We start from the raw sequence: 18448 nt of genomic DNA on the forward strand, positions 1-18448 counted from the left end.
AGATAGAAAGCGGTTTTCACCCAATTAATGGAAGATTAGAAAATTGTCACATAAAAGCTGCTTTTGAACCTGAACCAGTGGTGGGGAGAAGGTCCCGCTTGCTCTCTTTGTCAAGCACCTGGATCACTAAGGCACATTTTAACAGGATGCACCTTGAGCCTCAGCCAGGGGCGGTACACTTGGTAGCATAACCAAGTTCTCAGACAGCTGGCATCTATCTTGGAACAGAGGTGAATCACCATAAATACTCTTCCACAAACATTGGCAAGAAATGTTCACATCACAAGATTTGTACCAGCAGACCAACCTCCAGAGCACCATATAACATCACAAGAGGTAAGCATTCTGCAGGTTGCTCAGGACTAGAAAATGGACATGGACTTGGAAAAAAAGATTGTGTTTCACCCAGACATTGTGGCTACAACACTCCGGCCAGACATGGTCCTCTGGTCCACAACAGCCAAGCCTGGCATATGTTGTGGAATTGACAGTACCATGGGAAAATGGTATTGAAGAAGTTTATGAGAGGAAAAAGGTCAAGTACTCTGAACTGGCAACTGAAACTGCCCAGAACAGGTGGAAGGCCAAAATTTTCCCTGTAGAAGTAGGATGCAGGGGATTCATGGCTACATCTATGACCAGTCTATTGAAGAAGATGGGGGTGGGGGGTTATTCATTCCAACAAGCAATCAAGTCCTTGTCAAATGCAGCAGAAGAAAGCAGTAATTGGATTTGGATTAAAAGGAAAGACAACAACTGGGCTGCAAGATGAAGACAGGAGGGTATGGAACTGAGGGAGGTGTATCTGGGACGCCAGGTAGAACCGTTGAGCCCTCTGGAGACCTCGTGAGCTTATCAACAAAACAACAAAGAAGGAGGGTGCCCACATGATGACCCTGAAGAGGTACCTACCCTCCTTGTCACCACTCCAAGCCCGCTGCCAACATCGAGAGTGCCGACTTATCATAGGGATTGAAACATCAAGTCCTATTAGCTCTACAAATAGTAAATGATAAAAACAAGAGATTAAGAAAAATATAGTTGTAAATTCTGCAGGGATGACATCAGGTTAGAAGACCTCTTGACTGTCAGAACATAATACATGGTACCATGTCATTTTCTCAGAAGAATCACTATCAAACTCTTGGTTCCGCTTAAAATAGATCAGTATATCATGTTACAGTGAGGGACTATGTGAGATCAATTTAGAGACAAATTTTCAGTAGTTGGATAGTCATAAATTGCTTAGGTGTACTGCACAAAACTCCAGAGTCGCAAGTGCCACTGTACTAACCTTTCTAAATTTTAGGGGGATTTTGGCCTGATACATAAACACAAAATACTCTGCAGATGCTGGGGTCAAATCAACACTCACAACACTCTGGAGGAACTCAGCAGGTTGGGCAGCATCCGTCGAAACGTCGACCGATCTTTTCCACGGATGCTGCCCGACCTGCTGAGTTCCTCCAGCGTGTTGTGAGTGTTGCTTTGGCCTGATACATAAAGCACAAGATTTCTTACTATATTCCACAAATTTTCTGACTGGTTTGTCAAAATATCCCTCTTAGTTGGTTACAAAGATAGTGGATATTATATTTGAAGTTTTTAAATACCGCTTACTCACTCTAGCAAATTCAAGCTCAGAAGCATCAGGCTAGTTAGTCAAGTGAAATCATTAATATTCAGCAGCTAACATTTATTCCACTTGCACAAACAAATGCTCAGAACTACATCTGTCCCTGTCAAGAATTCCTTGGCAGCCGAAGACTGGTGTGGAATTACACAATGTGTATTTTCTGATTTAACTATTGCAAAGGACTAACTTTAATTTTTATTTTTTTTCATGCTGGCTGGGATCTTTAAAAATCCATTTGTGTGATGAGGGTGCCAGTGGCAAAATTGCCATCCTAATTTCCCTTCAGAAGGTGGTTGTAAACAGTCTTTGTGAACCACTGTGGATCTATTGGTGAGGTAATTCCCACTGAGCTATTGGGTAGTGAGTTCCAAGATAGATGCCCAGCAACAATGATAGATCTTCAAGTCATGATAGTTATAATTTAGAAGGCATGTTGATTATAGTAGCACAGATGTGCAGCTGTTTAAGTATGGAGATTGTAGGTTTTGAGAAGATTGTTGGAAATCCCTTTGTGAATTGCTGGAGTGAACTTTATAATTGACACACACTGCAGTCTTGGGACATGATTGCTGGAAGGAGTGAGTGTTAATGTACCTGAAGATTGACTAGGCTGCTCATTTCCAAAACAAGTGTGAATTAAACATTATACCATCACCAGGTATCTATACTCTCAACCTTGTTGGACGTCACTGAAAAATCTCTGAAGATGGTTGGCCTTTGAATACTGCCATTAGAAACTCTTGCAGTCATGCTATATGATGGCGAAGACTGATGTTATACATCTACAACAATCTTCCTTTGTGTAAGAAACAAGTCCAACATGTGGAGAACATTGTTTTGATTCTTCCACCTTTGTGCAATTCCAGACCTTCCTAACTGAATTTTCTGGACAAATGCTGCAATTGGTCAAGGACAGTCATTCTTACTTCAGTCCAAGAACTGTCAAAATACTGAGATCAATACTCTAATGATGAGTGGAGGTGGGCAGTAAACGCAAAAACCAAATTAACCATCGTTGTCTAAATTATTGGTAAATGTAGCTTGATAGCATTGTTGAACAGACATCTTCTATCACTTTGCTGGCAATTGACCCTCTGGGTGGAAATGCAAACATGACTAGTTTTAACAACAGGACATAGCTGAATGTCTACACTTCTGATTCGACTGCAACTACTAGGAATTTGTAGAATTGAAATGAAGCAAGGAAATCCCTTCTAATTACAGGTCACACCCAGAGATTTGTCCCTCTTCTGGATGCTGTCAATTTGATATTTTTTTTATGACAAGATGAGTACTTGCACTTGGTGATAGAGTCATTAGCATGTTCCTTTGATATTCTTTTGCCTTCTATTTCAACTGAGATGCTAGTTTGTTGATCAAAGTTGAAATGATGCATGAATCACTGAAAGTTAATATGCAACCTCAGCAAGCTATTAGGAAGGCAATGATACAATGATATGTTGGTGTTTATTGCAAAAGGTTTTGTGTACAAGAGTAGAGATATTTTACCTTGGTGAGATGGCAACTGATGATTAAATTTTAAGTGAAATAAAGATTATTATAGGAAGATAGCCAGTCATGTTATGCTCTGCTTAGAAGGAAAAGGAAAACTAAACATGATAAGCACTTGATTTATTAAAAAATATTTTGCTAATTCTTTCATTGAATGTCAAAATGTCTCTCTGTGGAGAAAACAGAAAGCATGAAATGCACCAACAATTTTGAAAGGTAAACAGGGAATGAAAATAGAATTCCACATTCTCAGATGGAATCTATGCAAGACTATAGTCTATTGAAAATGTAATATTCATTGATATCACAATTATTATTATCACCTTGAATAGTTACTGATCCTATAAACATAGCACTGGCTCTCTCATTTATTTTTAATAAGGTAACAATGAGCTTTGCCAAAATGATGAAAACAAACTGAAAACTCATGTATATATACAATCAAAACCCAAATTAATTTGTAGCAGTACATCAATTTGTGCTCCTAAATACAATAATGACTCTTAAACTTAAAAAGTTCCACCTCCTTACGTCAACTTACTTTTTCTCTATTTTGTTTCCTTATCTTTGCAATTCACTAAACATCAAAGCTTTACATAGCTTCAGTTAACATATCGAATGAAGGATTGCCTTCATTTCCCCAGTATTATTTTTGTAGCTAATCGTCATGTCGATAAATATACCATCAGTCAAACATTATGGATGCCCACGAACTATGCTACCCCTCTCCTTTTGCATTTTAGCAGTTTACTAGTTGTATATAACTTACAGAAATACTAAGTTAACACTCTATACTTGCATTTGGGGGAAAAAAATCCACCTCACATTTTTGGACAACTAAGTTCCCAAAGGTAATCGATAGAATTTTTTTAACTATTCACACTATTAAATTAAAAAGCAAAATTTTTTAAACCTATTAATCATACGCCACTGTAAACAGCAGCATTTGTAACACAAAAGAACCTGATTCATGAAATAAAAACTGATCATTATATTAAAATTTTGGCTGTCAGGTAACAAAACTGATAATCAGTTTATTAGATATTTCCATCTTAGAAATGAGCTATTAAAGTTACTTGTTTCAGGCAATGCCTATTTGAAGCACTCCAGACAAGGAAAAGAATAATCCCTTTTGTTAGAGAGTCAGGGACAATATCATTAACATCATGTTCGTCATGCTATCAAAAAGCCTCCTGCTCATTTTCTGTTGGTGAGTCTTAACTCCAGATTCAGTAAACATTTCATATTACTGGGTTATCTTCCTTATGGGGGCTCTCAAATACATTACTGATTTATTGACATTTTATTATAAACTGTTTTATGCTGATTAACCACACTGATTAACTGCACTGATATGGCTGCAACATATTTTCTGAGGTTTACCACAGCCAGAGAGAACACATTTCATAACAGTAATCAGGAGGTCAATTCAGACGTAGGTAAGAGTAGAAATTGGATAACATTCTGCCTTTTTGCCAAACCAGAAATCAGGTTGAAGACTTAAACAACGGCAAATTGCTGCAAATGCTTAAAATCTGAAAGAACAGCAGAAAATGCTACGAATTATAGCTTTGACAGTTTGTAATAGATAAATAAGTGTCAAGATGTAAAGTGTAAAGAATTGGAAAAAGGGTAAAGAGCACCAGCACATCACATTAAAATTAATTTCCTGCTTCATGTGGAAAAAGTGTTAAGTCATGCACTAAAACACATGGAAGAATCAACCAGGGCATTCATTTCAAAAGGTAGGAAAAAATTACTGCTCTTTGCATCACATTGGAGGCATCAGAACTTGGAGTCTAGAGAGGTGGATAGAGAAAGGGAGACTTTACCTGCTTTCCAGCAAGCAGGAAAGAAGTATGAAAGCAGAAGCACAAGACATGAACATAGGGAGTTGAGGGTCCTGCTGATTATGGAGAAGATCAACACATGGTTGAGAAAATTGAAGACATATCAGCAGTATTGGCCTGGAAAATGCCATTGTCAGAACAGATGCAACAAAGTTTTGGAAACTGGAAAATGGAATTGATTCCTTGCAGAAACAAGGGTAGGAAGAACATTATTCAAGTACCTGTGGAATCCATGGGTTTTAAGCTGATACTGATCACCAATTTTTATCTGGAATTAGGCATTAAAAAGATGAAGAAGGGAAGATAATATTCAGGGATGGACCAGGTAAATATAACAGAATAATGGGAAGTGGCAGCACTGGTGTTGAAACCTGCTAGTTTGGTACAAAGGAAGAAGGCACTGATGTAGTCATTGTGTGTGTGTGTTAGAGAGGTGAACAGGGCAACTTAGGCTGGATAAGGTGGAAGACATAGCTTGAAGCCATTCAGGTATCCCAAGGTACATCATTTTATTGGAAGAAGAAGGAGGAACTAAAGAAGAAATTGTTTAAGGTGAGAACATGCTCAGCCATGCAGAGGAAGTGACTGTGGAATGGGATTGTTTGAACCTCTAGTCAGATACCCAAGTATTCCTAAAGGACAATTAAAGTGCAGAAACATTGGATTTTCAAGGTTAAAATAAACCAAATAAGGATAAGAAACTGAACTGTAAGTGGCAATGGACTTTAGGAGTATTATCATGTGGAAGAGAAGGTCAGAGAAGGTCAGTTTCTGATGCAGGATTTTGACATAAAACATTGTCAATTTCTTTCCTCTCACATACGTTGTTCAATCCACTAAGTTCCTCCAGCAGATTATTTGTTGTTCCAGATTCCAAGATCTGTAGTTCTTCATTCTCCATATTTTTAAACTCATGTTCTTTAAACTCACTACTTAAATCTAGTAACACTAATTTCTGCCTACTGCTGGTAGAAATGAGTTGGATGTGGAGTTTGACATGCCAGGAAGAAATGATCCCTGGAAGACATGGAAATGTTGAATATTCCAGAAAAAGCGGGACCTTCCAGCGGCCACCCATTTTAATTCCACTTCCCACTCTTATTCCGAAATATCAGTCCATGGCCTCCTCTACTGCTGTGATGAGACCACAATCAGGTTGGAGGAGCATCACCTTATATTCTGGCTGGGCAGCCTCCACCCTGATGGTATGAACATCAATTTCTCAAACTTCCAGTAATACCATCCCCCCCCATTCCCCATTCCCATTTCCCTCTCTTACCTTATTTCCTTACCTGCCCATCACCTCCTTCTGGTGCTCCTCCTCCCTTTTCTTTCTACCACGGCCTTCTGTCCTTTCCTATCAGATTCGCCTTTCTCCAGCCCACATCTCTTTCACCAATTAAGCTTCCAGCTCTTTACTTCACCACCACCCACCAACCTCCCCCCCCCCACACCCCGGTTTCACCTGTCACCTTGTGCTTCTTCCTCCCCTCCCCCCACCTTCTTACTCTGACTCCTCATCTTTTTTTCTCCAGTCCTGATGAAGAGTCTTGACCTAAAACGTCACATATACTCATTTCCACAGATGTTGCTTGACCTGCTGAGTTCCTCCAGCATTGTGTGTGTATTATCAACATTAACCTTGCCTGGACATCCTCTGCTCTATCATCCTTTCCACCATCTTTTCATTTGAAACAGAAAGACAATTGTGTAAACCTTTGTTAAAATTACATTCAGGTTTACGCTGTGTCATTAATTCTTCAATTTGGAGTAACAACAAGCAGTAGCAATTGCAGGGCACATTCCATGTACCAGAATTGATAGTTTTAAATGTAGCTGGTATTGGACATCACCAAACACTTCATGTATCTGCCTCATTTTAATTTTGATTCCAGGGTTTTTGCATTGGTCCATTATACTAGTGGAAGATTTAGGTAAGTTGGTTTAATGACTATTGCTACAGAAACAAAGATGGTTAATTCATTCATGAAGTGGGACAGTCTCTAGAATCCAAGCTAAGTAATTACTTATGCAACAGCAACCAATAGATAAGTCAAAAATGAGGGAGTGTGGGGGAAGGAGAAGCATGCACAAAAGTGATTTTTTTTCAAGTAACTAAAAAAGGAACCAACTCCAACAGTCAGTCATTTCTAAAAATTGTTGCGGAGATTCTCCAGCCAGAACTTGGTTAAGGTCAAATCTCTCAATGAAAACTAAAGCAGGCCATGGCCCGCCCCTCCATTTAAAGTCTGATCCTTGCGTTCAAGAACTTCTTAATCTACAGGCAATACATGCTTTTCATGTCAGGGATATCAAACAGGGGTTATATTAAATCATTACTTATATCCAGTGAGCTCAATATTTTCATATCTTTCACACACACACAAAACGACTGCACAAAGTGCCTGACTACATTTAGCAACTGGACTTCCGATAAAATTCAATTATATTCACTATACTAGGCCAGTAGATTTTAAGATGCATCTTAAAGTGGGAAAAGAAAAACAGTGAAGCAGGGAATATGAAGTAGCTAAAGACAAGGGCAATGATGATGGATTGATTGAAATGAAAGGGGAAAAGGAATTACGTAAAAACAAAGTAGAGTCAGTTTAATATTTTAAGCATAATTGCAATGACTGGCAGAGCAGACTTGATCAGCCGTGCAATCTAGTCCTGCTCTTGTTGTATTCTTTACGTAGGCTTTTATTAATACCCGCTAATAAAGTTCTTTGTTAACATCATTTATTTACTTGTGCATTTGTGAACTATCTTAGAATATGAAAGGCACTAAGTGAAAAAGAGCTATCATTGTAGCTTACACCTGGATGATTCAGTTAAATGTTAATTATCTTGGAATTAGTTACAAAAGTGCAAAGTATTTGCCTCCACTGTAATCCCTAGCAGTGGATTTGAGGTACTAACTACTCTCTGGAAAAGACTTCCCTGCACATTTCCTTTGAACCTACCCCCTCTCATCTTAAATGCATGTCCTCTGGTATTAGACATTTCAACCATGGAGCAAGGATACTAGCTGTCTACTTTATCTGTGCCTCTCATGATGTTATAAACTCCTGTCAGGTCTCCCCTCGGTCTTCATTGCTCCAAAGAAAAATATCCAAATTTATCTAATTTTTCTTCATAGCACATGCCTTCTAATCCAGGCAGCATCCTGGTATACCTCTTTTGTATTTTCTCCAATGCCTCAACATCTTATAATGGAGCATTTAAAATTAAATACAATATTTCAGATGTGGCTGAACTAGAGTTTTTATAAAGCTGCAGAATGATTTCCTAACTCTTGAATTCAGCGCCTTGACTAATAAAGCAAGCATGTTATGTGCCCTCTTTACCACCTTTATCAACTTGTGCAGCAGCCACTTTCAGGGAGCTATGGATTTGAATCCCAAGATCCCTCTGTACATCATCTCTGCTAAGTGTACTGTCCCTTTATAATTGATCTCCCCAAGGGAAAATCTGAAATTTCAGCTATTTGAATTCCAATCTCCCCTTTCTCTGCCCATATCTGTAACTGAGCTATATCCTACTGTAACCTTAAACAATGTTCTAAACTATCTACAATGCTACCAATCTTTGTATCAGCTATGAATTTACGAAACCAGCCATCAACATTTTCATCCAGGTCATTTATGTGTATCAAAAACAGTGGAGATCCCAGTACAGATTCCTGAGGAACATCATTAGTCATGAACCTATCACCTCCCTGCTTCCCCCCACCCCCCACCAAGTCTTTATCTTTCCCCTTACTGGTTTTTCACCTGGAACCTACCAGCCTTCTCCTTTCCACCCTCCCCCACCTTCTTTATAGGGCCTCTGCCCCTTCCCTCTACAGTCCTGACGAAGGGTTCCGGCCCGAAACGTCGACTCATCGTTTCCACGGATGCTGCCCGACCTGCTGAGTTCCTCCAGTGTGTTGTGAGTGTCGCTTTGATCCCAGCATCTGCAGATTATTTTGTGTTTATTAGTCATCAACCTCCAGTTCCAGTCACCCACTATCCTATCATTTGTGAGCAAGGCAATTCTGAATCCAAACAACGAAGCTACCATGAATCCTACACACCTCAATCCTGTGGATGAGCCTATAAGGGGGATCTTGTGAAATGCCTTGCTAAAATCTAATACACTGCTGTCCGGTAGCATTCTAGGTGACAGAAGCATCCCATGCTAAAATTATACCATTCTATTTATATCATCTCACAGATTTGTAAGGTTATCAAGTAGAATCACATGATATGGCATCCAATTGCCTTGATAATGAATCCTACCTTTGCTCCTCAGATGCTGTCGAATATGGTATTTACAATATATGGCTTTACAATATCAGCAGTAATTGAGTTTTGAATCAGAATCAAATTGCAATTTACATGCCTGTCAATAAATATTCATTTGGGCAAGTGCAACTGTCAGCAGAGCTTGCTTAGTTCAACTTGTCTTCCATTATAATAAAATCAGGCACTGCAGCTGTAAAACTACAACAGGCACTTCTTCAGTGAGAATGTATTTGAAATTCTGAACAAAACTCAGTGGAACCAGCTGCAACTTGATTGATACAAAATTGCATCACATGTGGAAGGAATAATTAAAGAACTGGTCAGTCATATTGTACCCTAATCAGAAGTATGAACTAGCTGCCACTTTGTTGACAAAGCTAGTTTATCATCTGAACTGCGTGCATGCAACAATGATTTTGTGCGTGGACTTGGCAAGAAATCTAATACAGAGCGTATCGAAAGGACAGCAATTCAGAACAATTATTAGATTGTATAAGAGATGGAAAAGAACATCTTGCATTTGCATCATAAATACTAAAAACAAACATGAAATATGATTCCTTTGGAGAAAAATGAGTAACACTCATTACAGGTTATAAAGTTAATCAACAATATAAAAATCCAAGGATTAGATTCCAAAATTAAAAATAATTGTACTGTTTTCATCAATTCAGCATTCTTCATGTCATACCGATTTTTTATTGAAACAAAAATAAAGTCTCAAAGGTGTTTTTATATGAAATTTGCTGTAAATCCAGACAGGGAGACGAAGTTTGGGATTTGACCCTAACCAAGTTCTAGCTGGAGAATCTCCACAGCAATTTTTAGAAATGACTGACCATTGGAGTTGGTTCCTTTTTTAGTGGGGATTTTAAAAGAGGGGAAATTTAGGAAAGGATTTCCAGAGTTGGGGGCTTGGCAACTAAATATTCACTTCCAAGGACTCTTTGCAACTCATGCTCTCAGAGTTACCTTTATTTGCATAGTTAGTCTTCTTTTGCACATATGTGTTTGTTAGTATTTATTTATGTATAGTTTTTCATAAAATTCTGTTGTACTTCTATATTTCCTGTAAATATCTGCAAGAAAATGAATCTCAAGCTAGTATATGGTAACACACACATACTTTGATAAATGTTCTTTTAGTTTTGAATTTAAGGATATCCTTGCCAATAACGCAGTAATTATATCTGCAGGTGACAAAGCAATCATTGCTAGCTAATGGAATCTGAAAGGAATATCCTGCTGTGCAGACTCCAAAGGTAGGAAAGGTCAAGGCCACGGCAAGATTTGAAAATAAAGGTATAATGTTTTAAAAAGGTACCAGATTTAACCAGGTGGCAATGCAGGCCTACAACAGCAGAATTAATAGATGAAGAAGACTCACTGATTTGGGACGTGGGAGGCTAAATTTCAGCTAAGTTTCAGTTTACAAAGATATATTAGAGACTGTAGATGCTAGAAACAAGAACAAAAGCAAAAAGCTGGAAGAACCCAGTCGGTCAAGCAATATTTGTAGGCAAAAGACGCAATCAGCAATGAGTCAAGACTGCATCAGGACTGAGAGGCAACAGGAAGGACTGCCTGTAATAGCATTTATGAAGGGGGGGGGGGAATAGAAGTTGATAGGTGATACGTGGAGCAACACATGAGAAGTGCTGGAGGAACTCAGCATGTTAGGCAGAATCTACGGAGGACTATGAAGTCAGATACTAAAACGGTGCAATGCACAAAAAGTGCTGGAGGAACCCACATAACATGCAGATGGACTCAGTTAGGAGGAGGGCTGAACAAATGGAGAAGAAAACTATGTGGACAGATCAATGAGGAGACTGTTGGGATGTTACTGTTGATAAAATGAAAAGAAGCCAGCCAGAAAAGTACTGGAATAATCAAGGCTGGTGGTAAGAAAGGCATGGACAAAGTTTTCAACATAAGATGAAATGAAACAGAGAGGTTTTGTGCAATACTTTTGAGGAAGAAATGAGTCATATTGTCATTATGAGACTTAAAGTCCTTAGTAGCTCTTTTATAGGTCAAGTATGAGACCAAAGTTGCAATAGCTTGGTTCAGTTTCATGCACATATCAGACTGAAGGATAATGTCAACAGTAAGGAAACAAATTTTATGACAGGATCCCAAGACAATAATTGTAGACTTTCCAATTTTTAACTGGATAAATCTGTTGCAAGCCATTGGGTAAACATCCAACAATCTGAGTTACAGTGAAATAGTCGAGAGATGATAGAATAATAAATCCAACAGCCCCAGGCATACACATAGAAAGTTACCAAGGGTAGCATATAAATGAAAAGTGGGAGGGAGCCAGGATGGACCCATTGGGAACACCATAAGTAATGTTGTGAACACAGGGAAAGAGCTATTGCAAGTGATTCTCAAATTACAATTGGATTAGATAAAACAAGTAGCTGTAGTCACACATAAGTGAATAACAGCAACAGGAATGTTGGTGTGGTCATGCTATTAAAAAGCTGCAGAACGCTTCAAAAATAAAGATCACCAATGTCACAATTATTAGCAACTATGATTTAAAAAAAGGCTTAATTAGTAAATGTGAAAACTTGATGGGAATGATTCAAACAAGGAGTTTCTGGAACTGTCAATAAATTGAAAGAATATAATACATGATTAAGAGTCAAACATAAAATTTTCAATAGGAAGAGGTACAGTTGACATTTCAGGCCGAGTCCCTTCGTCAGGACTAACTGAAAGAAGAGCTAGTAAGAGATTTGAAAGTGGGAGGGGGAGGGGAGATCCAAAATGATAGGAGAAGACAGGAGGGGGAGGGATGGAGCCAAGAGCTGGGCAGTTGATTGGCAAAAGGGATATGACAGGATCATGGGACGGGAGGCCCAGGGAGAAAGAAAAGGGGAGGAGTGAAGCCCAGAGGATGGGCAAGGAGTATGGTGAGAGGGACTGAGGGAGAAAAAGGAGAGAGAGAGAGAGAAAAAGAATATGTATATATATAAAAATAAATAAAGGATGGGGTACAAGGGGGAGGTGGGGCATTAACGGAAGTTAGAGAAGTCAATGGTCATGCCACCAGGTTGAAGGCTACCCAGATGGAATATAAGGTGTTGTTCCTCCAACCTGAGTGTGGCTTCATCTTGACAGTACAGAAGGCCGTGGATAGACATATCAGAATGGGAATGGGACGTGGAATTAAAATGTGTGGCCACTGGGAGATGACGTGGAATTAAAGTGAATATATATATATATATACTGTTTCTCTCTCTCCTTTTTCTCCCTCTGTCCCCCCTTGCCCATCCTCTGGGGTTTCCCCCCCTCCCCCTTTTCTTTCTCCCTAAGCCTCCTGTCCCATGATCCTCTCATATCCCTTTTGCCAATCACCTGTCCAGCTCTTGGCTCTGTCCCTCCCCCTCCTGTCTTCTCCTATCATTTTGGATCTTCCCCCTCCCAATTTCAAATCTCTTACTAGCTTTTCTTTCAGTTAGTCCTGATGAAGGGTCTCTGTCCAAAACGTCGACTGTACCTCTTCTTATAGATGCTGTCTGGCCTGCTGCGTTCACCAGCAACTTTTATGTGTGTTGCTTGAAATTCCAGCATCTGCAGATTTCCTCATGTTTGCATAATATTTTCAATTCTATTTACTGGAGAGGCTTTAAATTCAGTTCCTTTCCACCTAATGCAGTAAAATCTCTTTTATATAAGGAACAGCTCATGAAGCAATTAGCTTGAAACTAAAATCAGTTTACTTCTCTGCAGCTTTTGCATGAAGCTGTTTTGACATTGAAAATGTTTTAAATGTTGTTATATAAGTACAGTACTGGTTTGCTCATTCCCAGGATTTACAGCATCAAATTTGGCTCACTTATCCCATTAACTCAAATTCCTGTGAGCAAACAGCTAGGATAAGTCAAACTTATGCATCATTCACTGTTGGAAGATAAATCATATATATCGCCAAGTTCTAGAATCCAGTACTAAGCAATGTGTTTAGAAAGTTCTTTTTCTTTTCAATATGAATTATGATTTCCCTTTTACTACTTCATCATCTTCAAGCATTTAAATATTTTATTGGAATTATTATTTTTAAATTCAAGCTGATGGCATATATAGTAAGGTAGAAATAGGTTATCTTTCAGTAAATAAAGATACAAGACTCAAGATTCAAAGTGCATTTATTATCAACAGATATATAAATTAAACAACCTTGAGATCTGTTTGCTTAACAGGCAGCCACAAAGCAAAGAACCTGAATGAACCCAATTTTAAAAGGACCAACCCCCAGTGCCTGCAGAGAAAAGGAAAAAAACAAATCATGCAAACAATAGAAGCCAACAACAGCAGCATTCCAAACCAAATTGAATCCTTAGATCAAAATCTCTGGAGCAGCTCGGAGTAGGCCCATAGCCTTGGTGTTCAGTTCATCATATTAGCAGGGCAAGTCACCACAAAGCTCCCAGACACGAAACATAGCAACCAGGGAACAGTCTCATAGTCTTAGCGTTGTGGAGAGAGAAGCTCCCAGAGTACCTGGTCCGGCGTTTAAAATGTCTGAACCTCACACTAAGAACTGGGCCCTGATGCAGCGAATCACCCCAGACCTAGATTACACTGCTGGAGAAGCCGTTCTTATCCTCTCCAAATTGGCTCAGAGCTTACAGCAATCCAACCTCACCTGATTCTGCCTTTCCAATCTATCTGGGCCAGCATTGAGATTGCTCAAACAGCAGATTGTACCTCGCATTAGGACCCAGGCCTTGTCACAACAAATAGCTCCAGGCTTGGAACACGTTGCCCAGTGATTTGCTTTGGACCTGAAATAAACTGAAATATTAACAGCAGCATTCTACTTCACTGATAACACAAGAATTCTAGGTCGTCTTCTGGGACATAGAACCTTGTAACAATATCCAGCAGAATATTCAATAAACACAAGAAAAATTGATTGTCACAACTGCCAGTTCACATTCACCTTCAAGCATTCTCATCAGTTCTTTCATTTCTCTCCATTGACACTTCCCCACCAAGATCATTTTAAACAGCATGACATGGACTACCTTGTATCTAGCCTTTGATGCAAACAACTATTAAGCTAAATAATGGAATAATTTCAAATAAAATCATGTATATTTAAGGAGCAATTGTGCAAAAGCTGCTCCAAAGGTCAAATGACAGACAAGGCAGATTAGTAAATAGAAACGTACAAGCTCATAGGAGTTCAGCCCAACATCCAATCTGCCAGAAAAATGTAATTGGAACAGTTTTTGAGAGCAACCGATGCAGTATTTAAAGCAACACTCAACCTCAGCTGAATAAGTAACAGGATTATTTTGTCATTCAACTGCTTGGATTGCCAAGAGAGTTTTCAGTTGCTAGGCCCTCTCTTACTGACATTTCTTATTTGCTTACTTTCAATGAGCTGGAAAGCCTTATCATGGATGATGTTATCACCAGTTTTACATTCAAATGAAGGGAGCACTGGATGAGAAGAAACAGCAGCCACCTCAGCTACCAGCCTAACCATTAGCTGGGTCTACAAGTTGTAGCTGATGAAGGAAAATGGATGTTTGTGACTAAATCCAACTCACTGAGTGTGGAAGCCAGGAGTTATTTCCTTGAATTCTACAGTGCATCACAAAGATGTGTTTCTTCAAGCACGTTTTTGCACACCCTTGAAATCTGAAAATACTAATGACTTGGCATCTGGCTCATGAATTGATGCTTACCTCAGTTTACTTATTCATTCATTGAAATTTATGTTTTTACTAAGCACACTTTCGGCCTTTCTCAGAGAGATCAACATTTACCATATCACCAACCGCACTATTCTATAATCCCAGAAACACGAAGCTTACTTGATCAATAGTATGCACAATATCCACATATTGATAGGGTGAAACTTATTTGTCTAAGAGAAATAACAAAATAAGGTATTGAAGGCGTTTCTCATTTATTGGTAAAAATGAAAATGATTATGTATTCTTCCACTTTCTTTTAACTGATGCAAGTTCATTGCTCAATTTAGCTTCTGCATAAATGTATGCAATTGGATACAGGTAGTTTTCTTGAATCAACTTCTCTTGTCACTGAAGTCACAATATCTAGAGTTCAGAGCTATTTTTGTAAGCAACTCTATCCTAAATCTTCATTTAAATTTTCTGTTTGCACAAAGTAGAATAGGACAGTAAAGCACAGCACAGAAACCCTCCCTCCAGTCCACAATGTTGCGATAAACTAATTAAATTAGTAATCAAATGCCTAAGAGCCTCTTGAACATCTCTCATGTGTTGCCTGGTCAGAAAATACACCTTAAGCACTACTACTCTTTTTGTAAAAAAACTGTCCCATACATCTGCTTTGAACTTATCCTCTCTCACCTTAAATGCATGCTCTTAGGAACCCTGGGAAAATTATACTGGCTGTCTACACTATCTAAACTTCTCGTAACCTTATAAATCTCTATCAGATTTCCTCTCAACCTCAATTGCCCTGGAGCAGGGGTTCCCAACATTTTTTATGCCATGGAACCTTACCATTAACTGAGGGGTCTGTGGACCCCAGGCTGAGAACCCTTCTCAAGAGAAGACAAGTTCGTCCAACATCTCCTTAGAACACATGCCCACCAATTGAGGCAGAATCCTGCTAAACCTCCTCTGCACCATCTCCAAAGCTGTGACATAATTCTTATAATGGGGTAACCAGAACTGAATGTAATAATTCAGCTGTGGCCTAACTGTAGTTTTATAAAGCTACAACATACTTCCCAATTCTTGAACTAAGTTTCTTGACTAAAAAGAGAGAGCATGCTATATGCCTTCTTTGCCACACTATTAACATGTGCAGCCACTTTTATGGTGCTATGGACTTGGACGCAAGATCCCTCCGTACATCAACTCTGCTACACCTCTGCAATCAACAGTGGCCTCCCTAAGTGCACCATCCTATATTTTGCCAGACTAAACTCCAATCTCCCTTTTCTCTGCCCATATCTGCAACTGATCTATATCCCACTATACCCTTAGAAAAAAGGTCTACATGATCCACAATGCCACCTATCTTTGTATCATCTATAAATTTACTAACCCACCCATCCACATTTTCATCCTGTAAACAGAAGTAGTAGTATGGATTTCTGCAGAGTACCACTAGTCACAGTTCTCTAGTCAGACGAAGACCCATCAACCACTATCTTCTATGGGCAAGCCAATTTTGAATCCAAATTGCCAATTCACTGTGGATCCCATTCATCGTAATCTTCTGAATGATGAGGATATTATGGGATATAATCTAAAGAATGGCAGCCATAGATTTCTGTTCTTCGCTCTTAACACTTAATTGAACTCTCTCTGCAACATTTCACAGTTACATATGTTAAGCTTATTAGATAAAGACGATGGAGTTCCAGTGCTCTCACATGTTATCCTAATTTCATGATTGCCTGCTGTGTCTTTTGCCTTGATCGAAGATGTCAACATATTATTAAGGATTCGCTATAATAAATTCCCTGTATTCCTATACTATAGAATCTCCCAAACCTTCTCTTGTATTCAACATAATTACTTAGCTGTTCACACTTGGCCACTCCAAATGCTTTTTTTAATGCTATGGTACCTATCACTAATTAAATAAAAACTCATCTGATTCATGTCATGGTTCACCTGATATTTCTACAACACAGGTATAAAAGATGCTTGATATTTAGAATGTTTATCACAATAGTGTAATTTAATCTCTGGCCTGCAGAGTAGTAGAGGTAACAAGAAAATGTTTATTTGCATATCCATAGATAGAAAACTTCTGCAAACAGCTGAATTGGCAGAAATATGGACAGCTTTCAAAATACATGTTTGGTTCTGCACTTTGCAGCAAGACACAGCAGCACACGGTACTAAGCATTCTTCCTGCATTGTTTTGTTTTGCCCTATTTTGGGAGTATCAAGTGTGAGAAAACCTTTCCTGAATTTTTTTTTTTGTCGATTGTCAACAAATTGCAACCATTTTGCACCCTCCAGACAATGCACTAGCATCCCTCACTGCTTTCTATACCTTCCTACTGATGATACACCTTCCTACTGAAGCTCAAGAAGATCCTGTAATTCTCATGATCTCTCAAGTACACTGGACCAAGTCCAAAGAGTTTTCAATCACATTACACAGGATGGATAAGTAGACATCTATAAACAGTTCCCAACATAGGAAAATAATTGCAGTGGACAAATAAGAGTCCAAGTGGGTTTTGAAAAACCTTGTGTCACCGAACTGAGCCTTTTGGTTTTAGAGACAATAGACAATAGGTGCAGGAGTAGGCCATTCGGCCCTTCGAGCCAGCACCGCCATTCACTGTGATTATGGCTGATCATCCACAATCAATATCCAGTTCCTGCCTTATCCCCATAACCTTTGATTCCGCTATCTTTAAGAGCTCTATCCATCTCTTTCTTGAAAGCATCCAGAGACCTGGCCTCCACAGCCTTCTGGGCAGAGCATTCCATATATCCACCACTCTCTGGGTGAAAAAGTTTTTCCTCAACTCCGTTCTAAATGGCCTACACCTTATTCTTAAACTGTGGCCTCTGGTTCTGGACTCACCCATCAGCGGGAACATGCTTCCTGCCTCCAGTGTGTCCAATCCCTTAATAATCTTATATGTTTCAATAAGATCCCTTCTCAGCCTCAGAGTATACAAGCCCAGTCGCCCCAACCTTTCGACATATAACAGTCCCACCATCCCGGGAATTAACCTTGTGAACCTACGCTGCACTCCCTCAATAGCAAGAATGTCCTTCCTCAAATTTGGAGACCAAAACTGCACACAGTACTCCAGGTGTGGTCTCACCAGGGCCCTGTACAACTGCGGAAGGACTTCTTTGCTCTTATACTCAATTCCCCTTGTTATGAAGGCCAGCATGCCATTAGCTTTCTTCACTGCCTGCTGTACTTGCATGCTTGCTTTCAGTGACTGATGTACAAGAACTCCTAGATCTCGTTGTACCTCCCCTTTTCCTAACTTGACTCCATTTAGATAATAATCTGCCTTCCTGTTCTTGCCACCAAAGTGGACAACCTCACATTTATCCATATTAAACTGCATCTGCCATGCATCTGCCCACTCACCCAACCTATCCAAGTCATCCTGCATTCTCATAACATCCTCCTCACATTTCATGCTGCCA

The 18448-nt window shown here is 39.2% G+C and overlaps 1 protein-coding gene across 1 annotated transcript in view; it reads right to left on the reverse strand.

The window, feature by feature from the left end:
* Nucleotides 1–18448, reverse strand: part of LOC134356821 (receptor-type tyrosine-protein phosphatase gamma-like) — a 699039-nt gene that overhangs the window by 469367 nt on the left and 211224 nt on the right. The window lies entirely within an intron of this gene.

Source organism: Mobula hypostoma, chromosome 15 (genome assembly GCF_963921235.1).
Source record: "Mobula hypostoma chromosome 15, sMobHyp1.1, whole genome shotgun sequence".
NCBI classification, from domain to species: Eukaryota; Metazoa; Chordata; class Chondrichthyes; order Myliobatiformes; family Myliobatidae; genus Mobula; species Mobula hypostoma.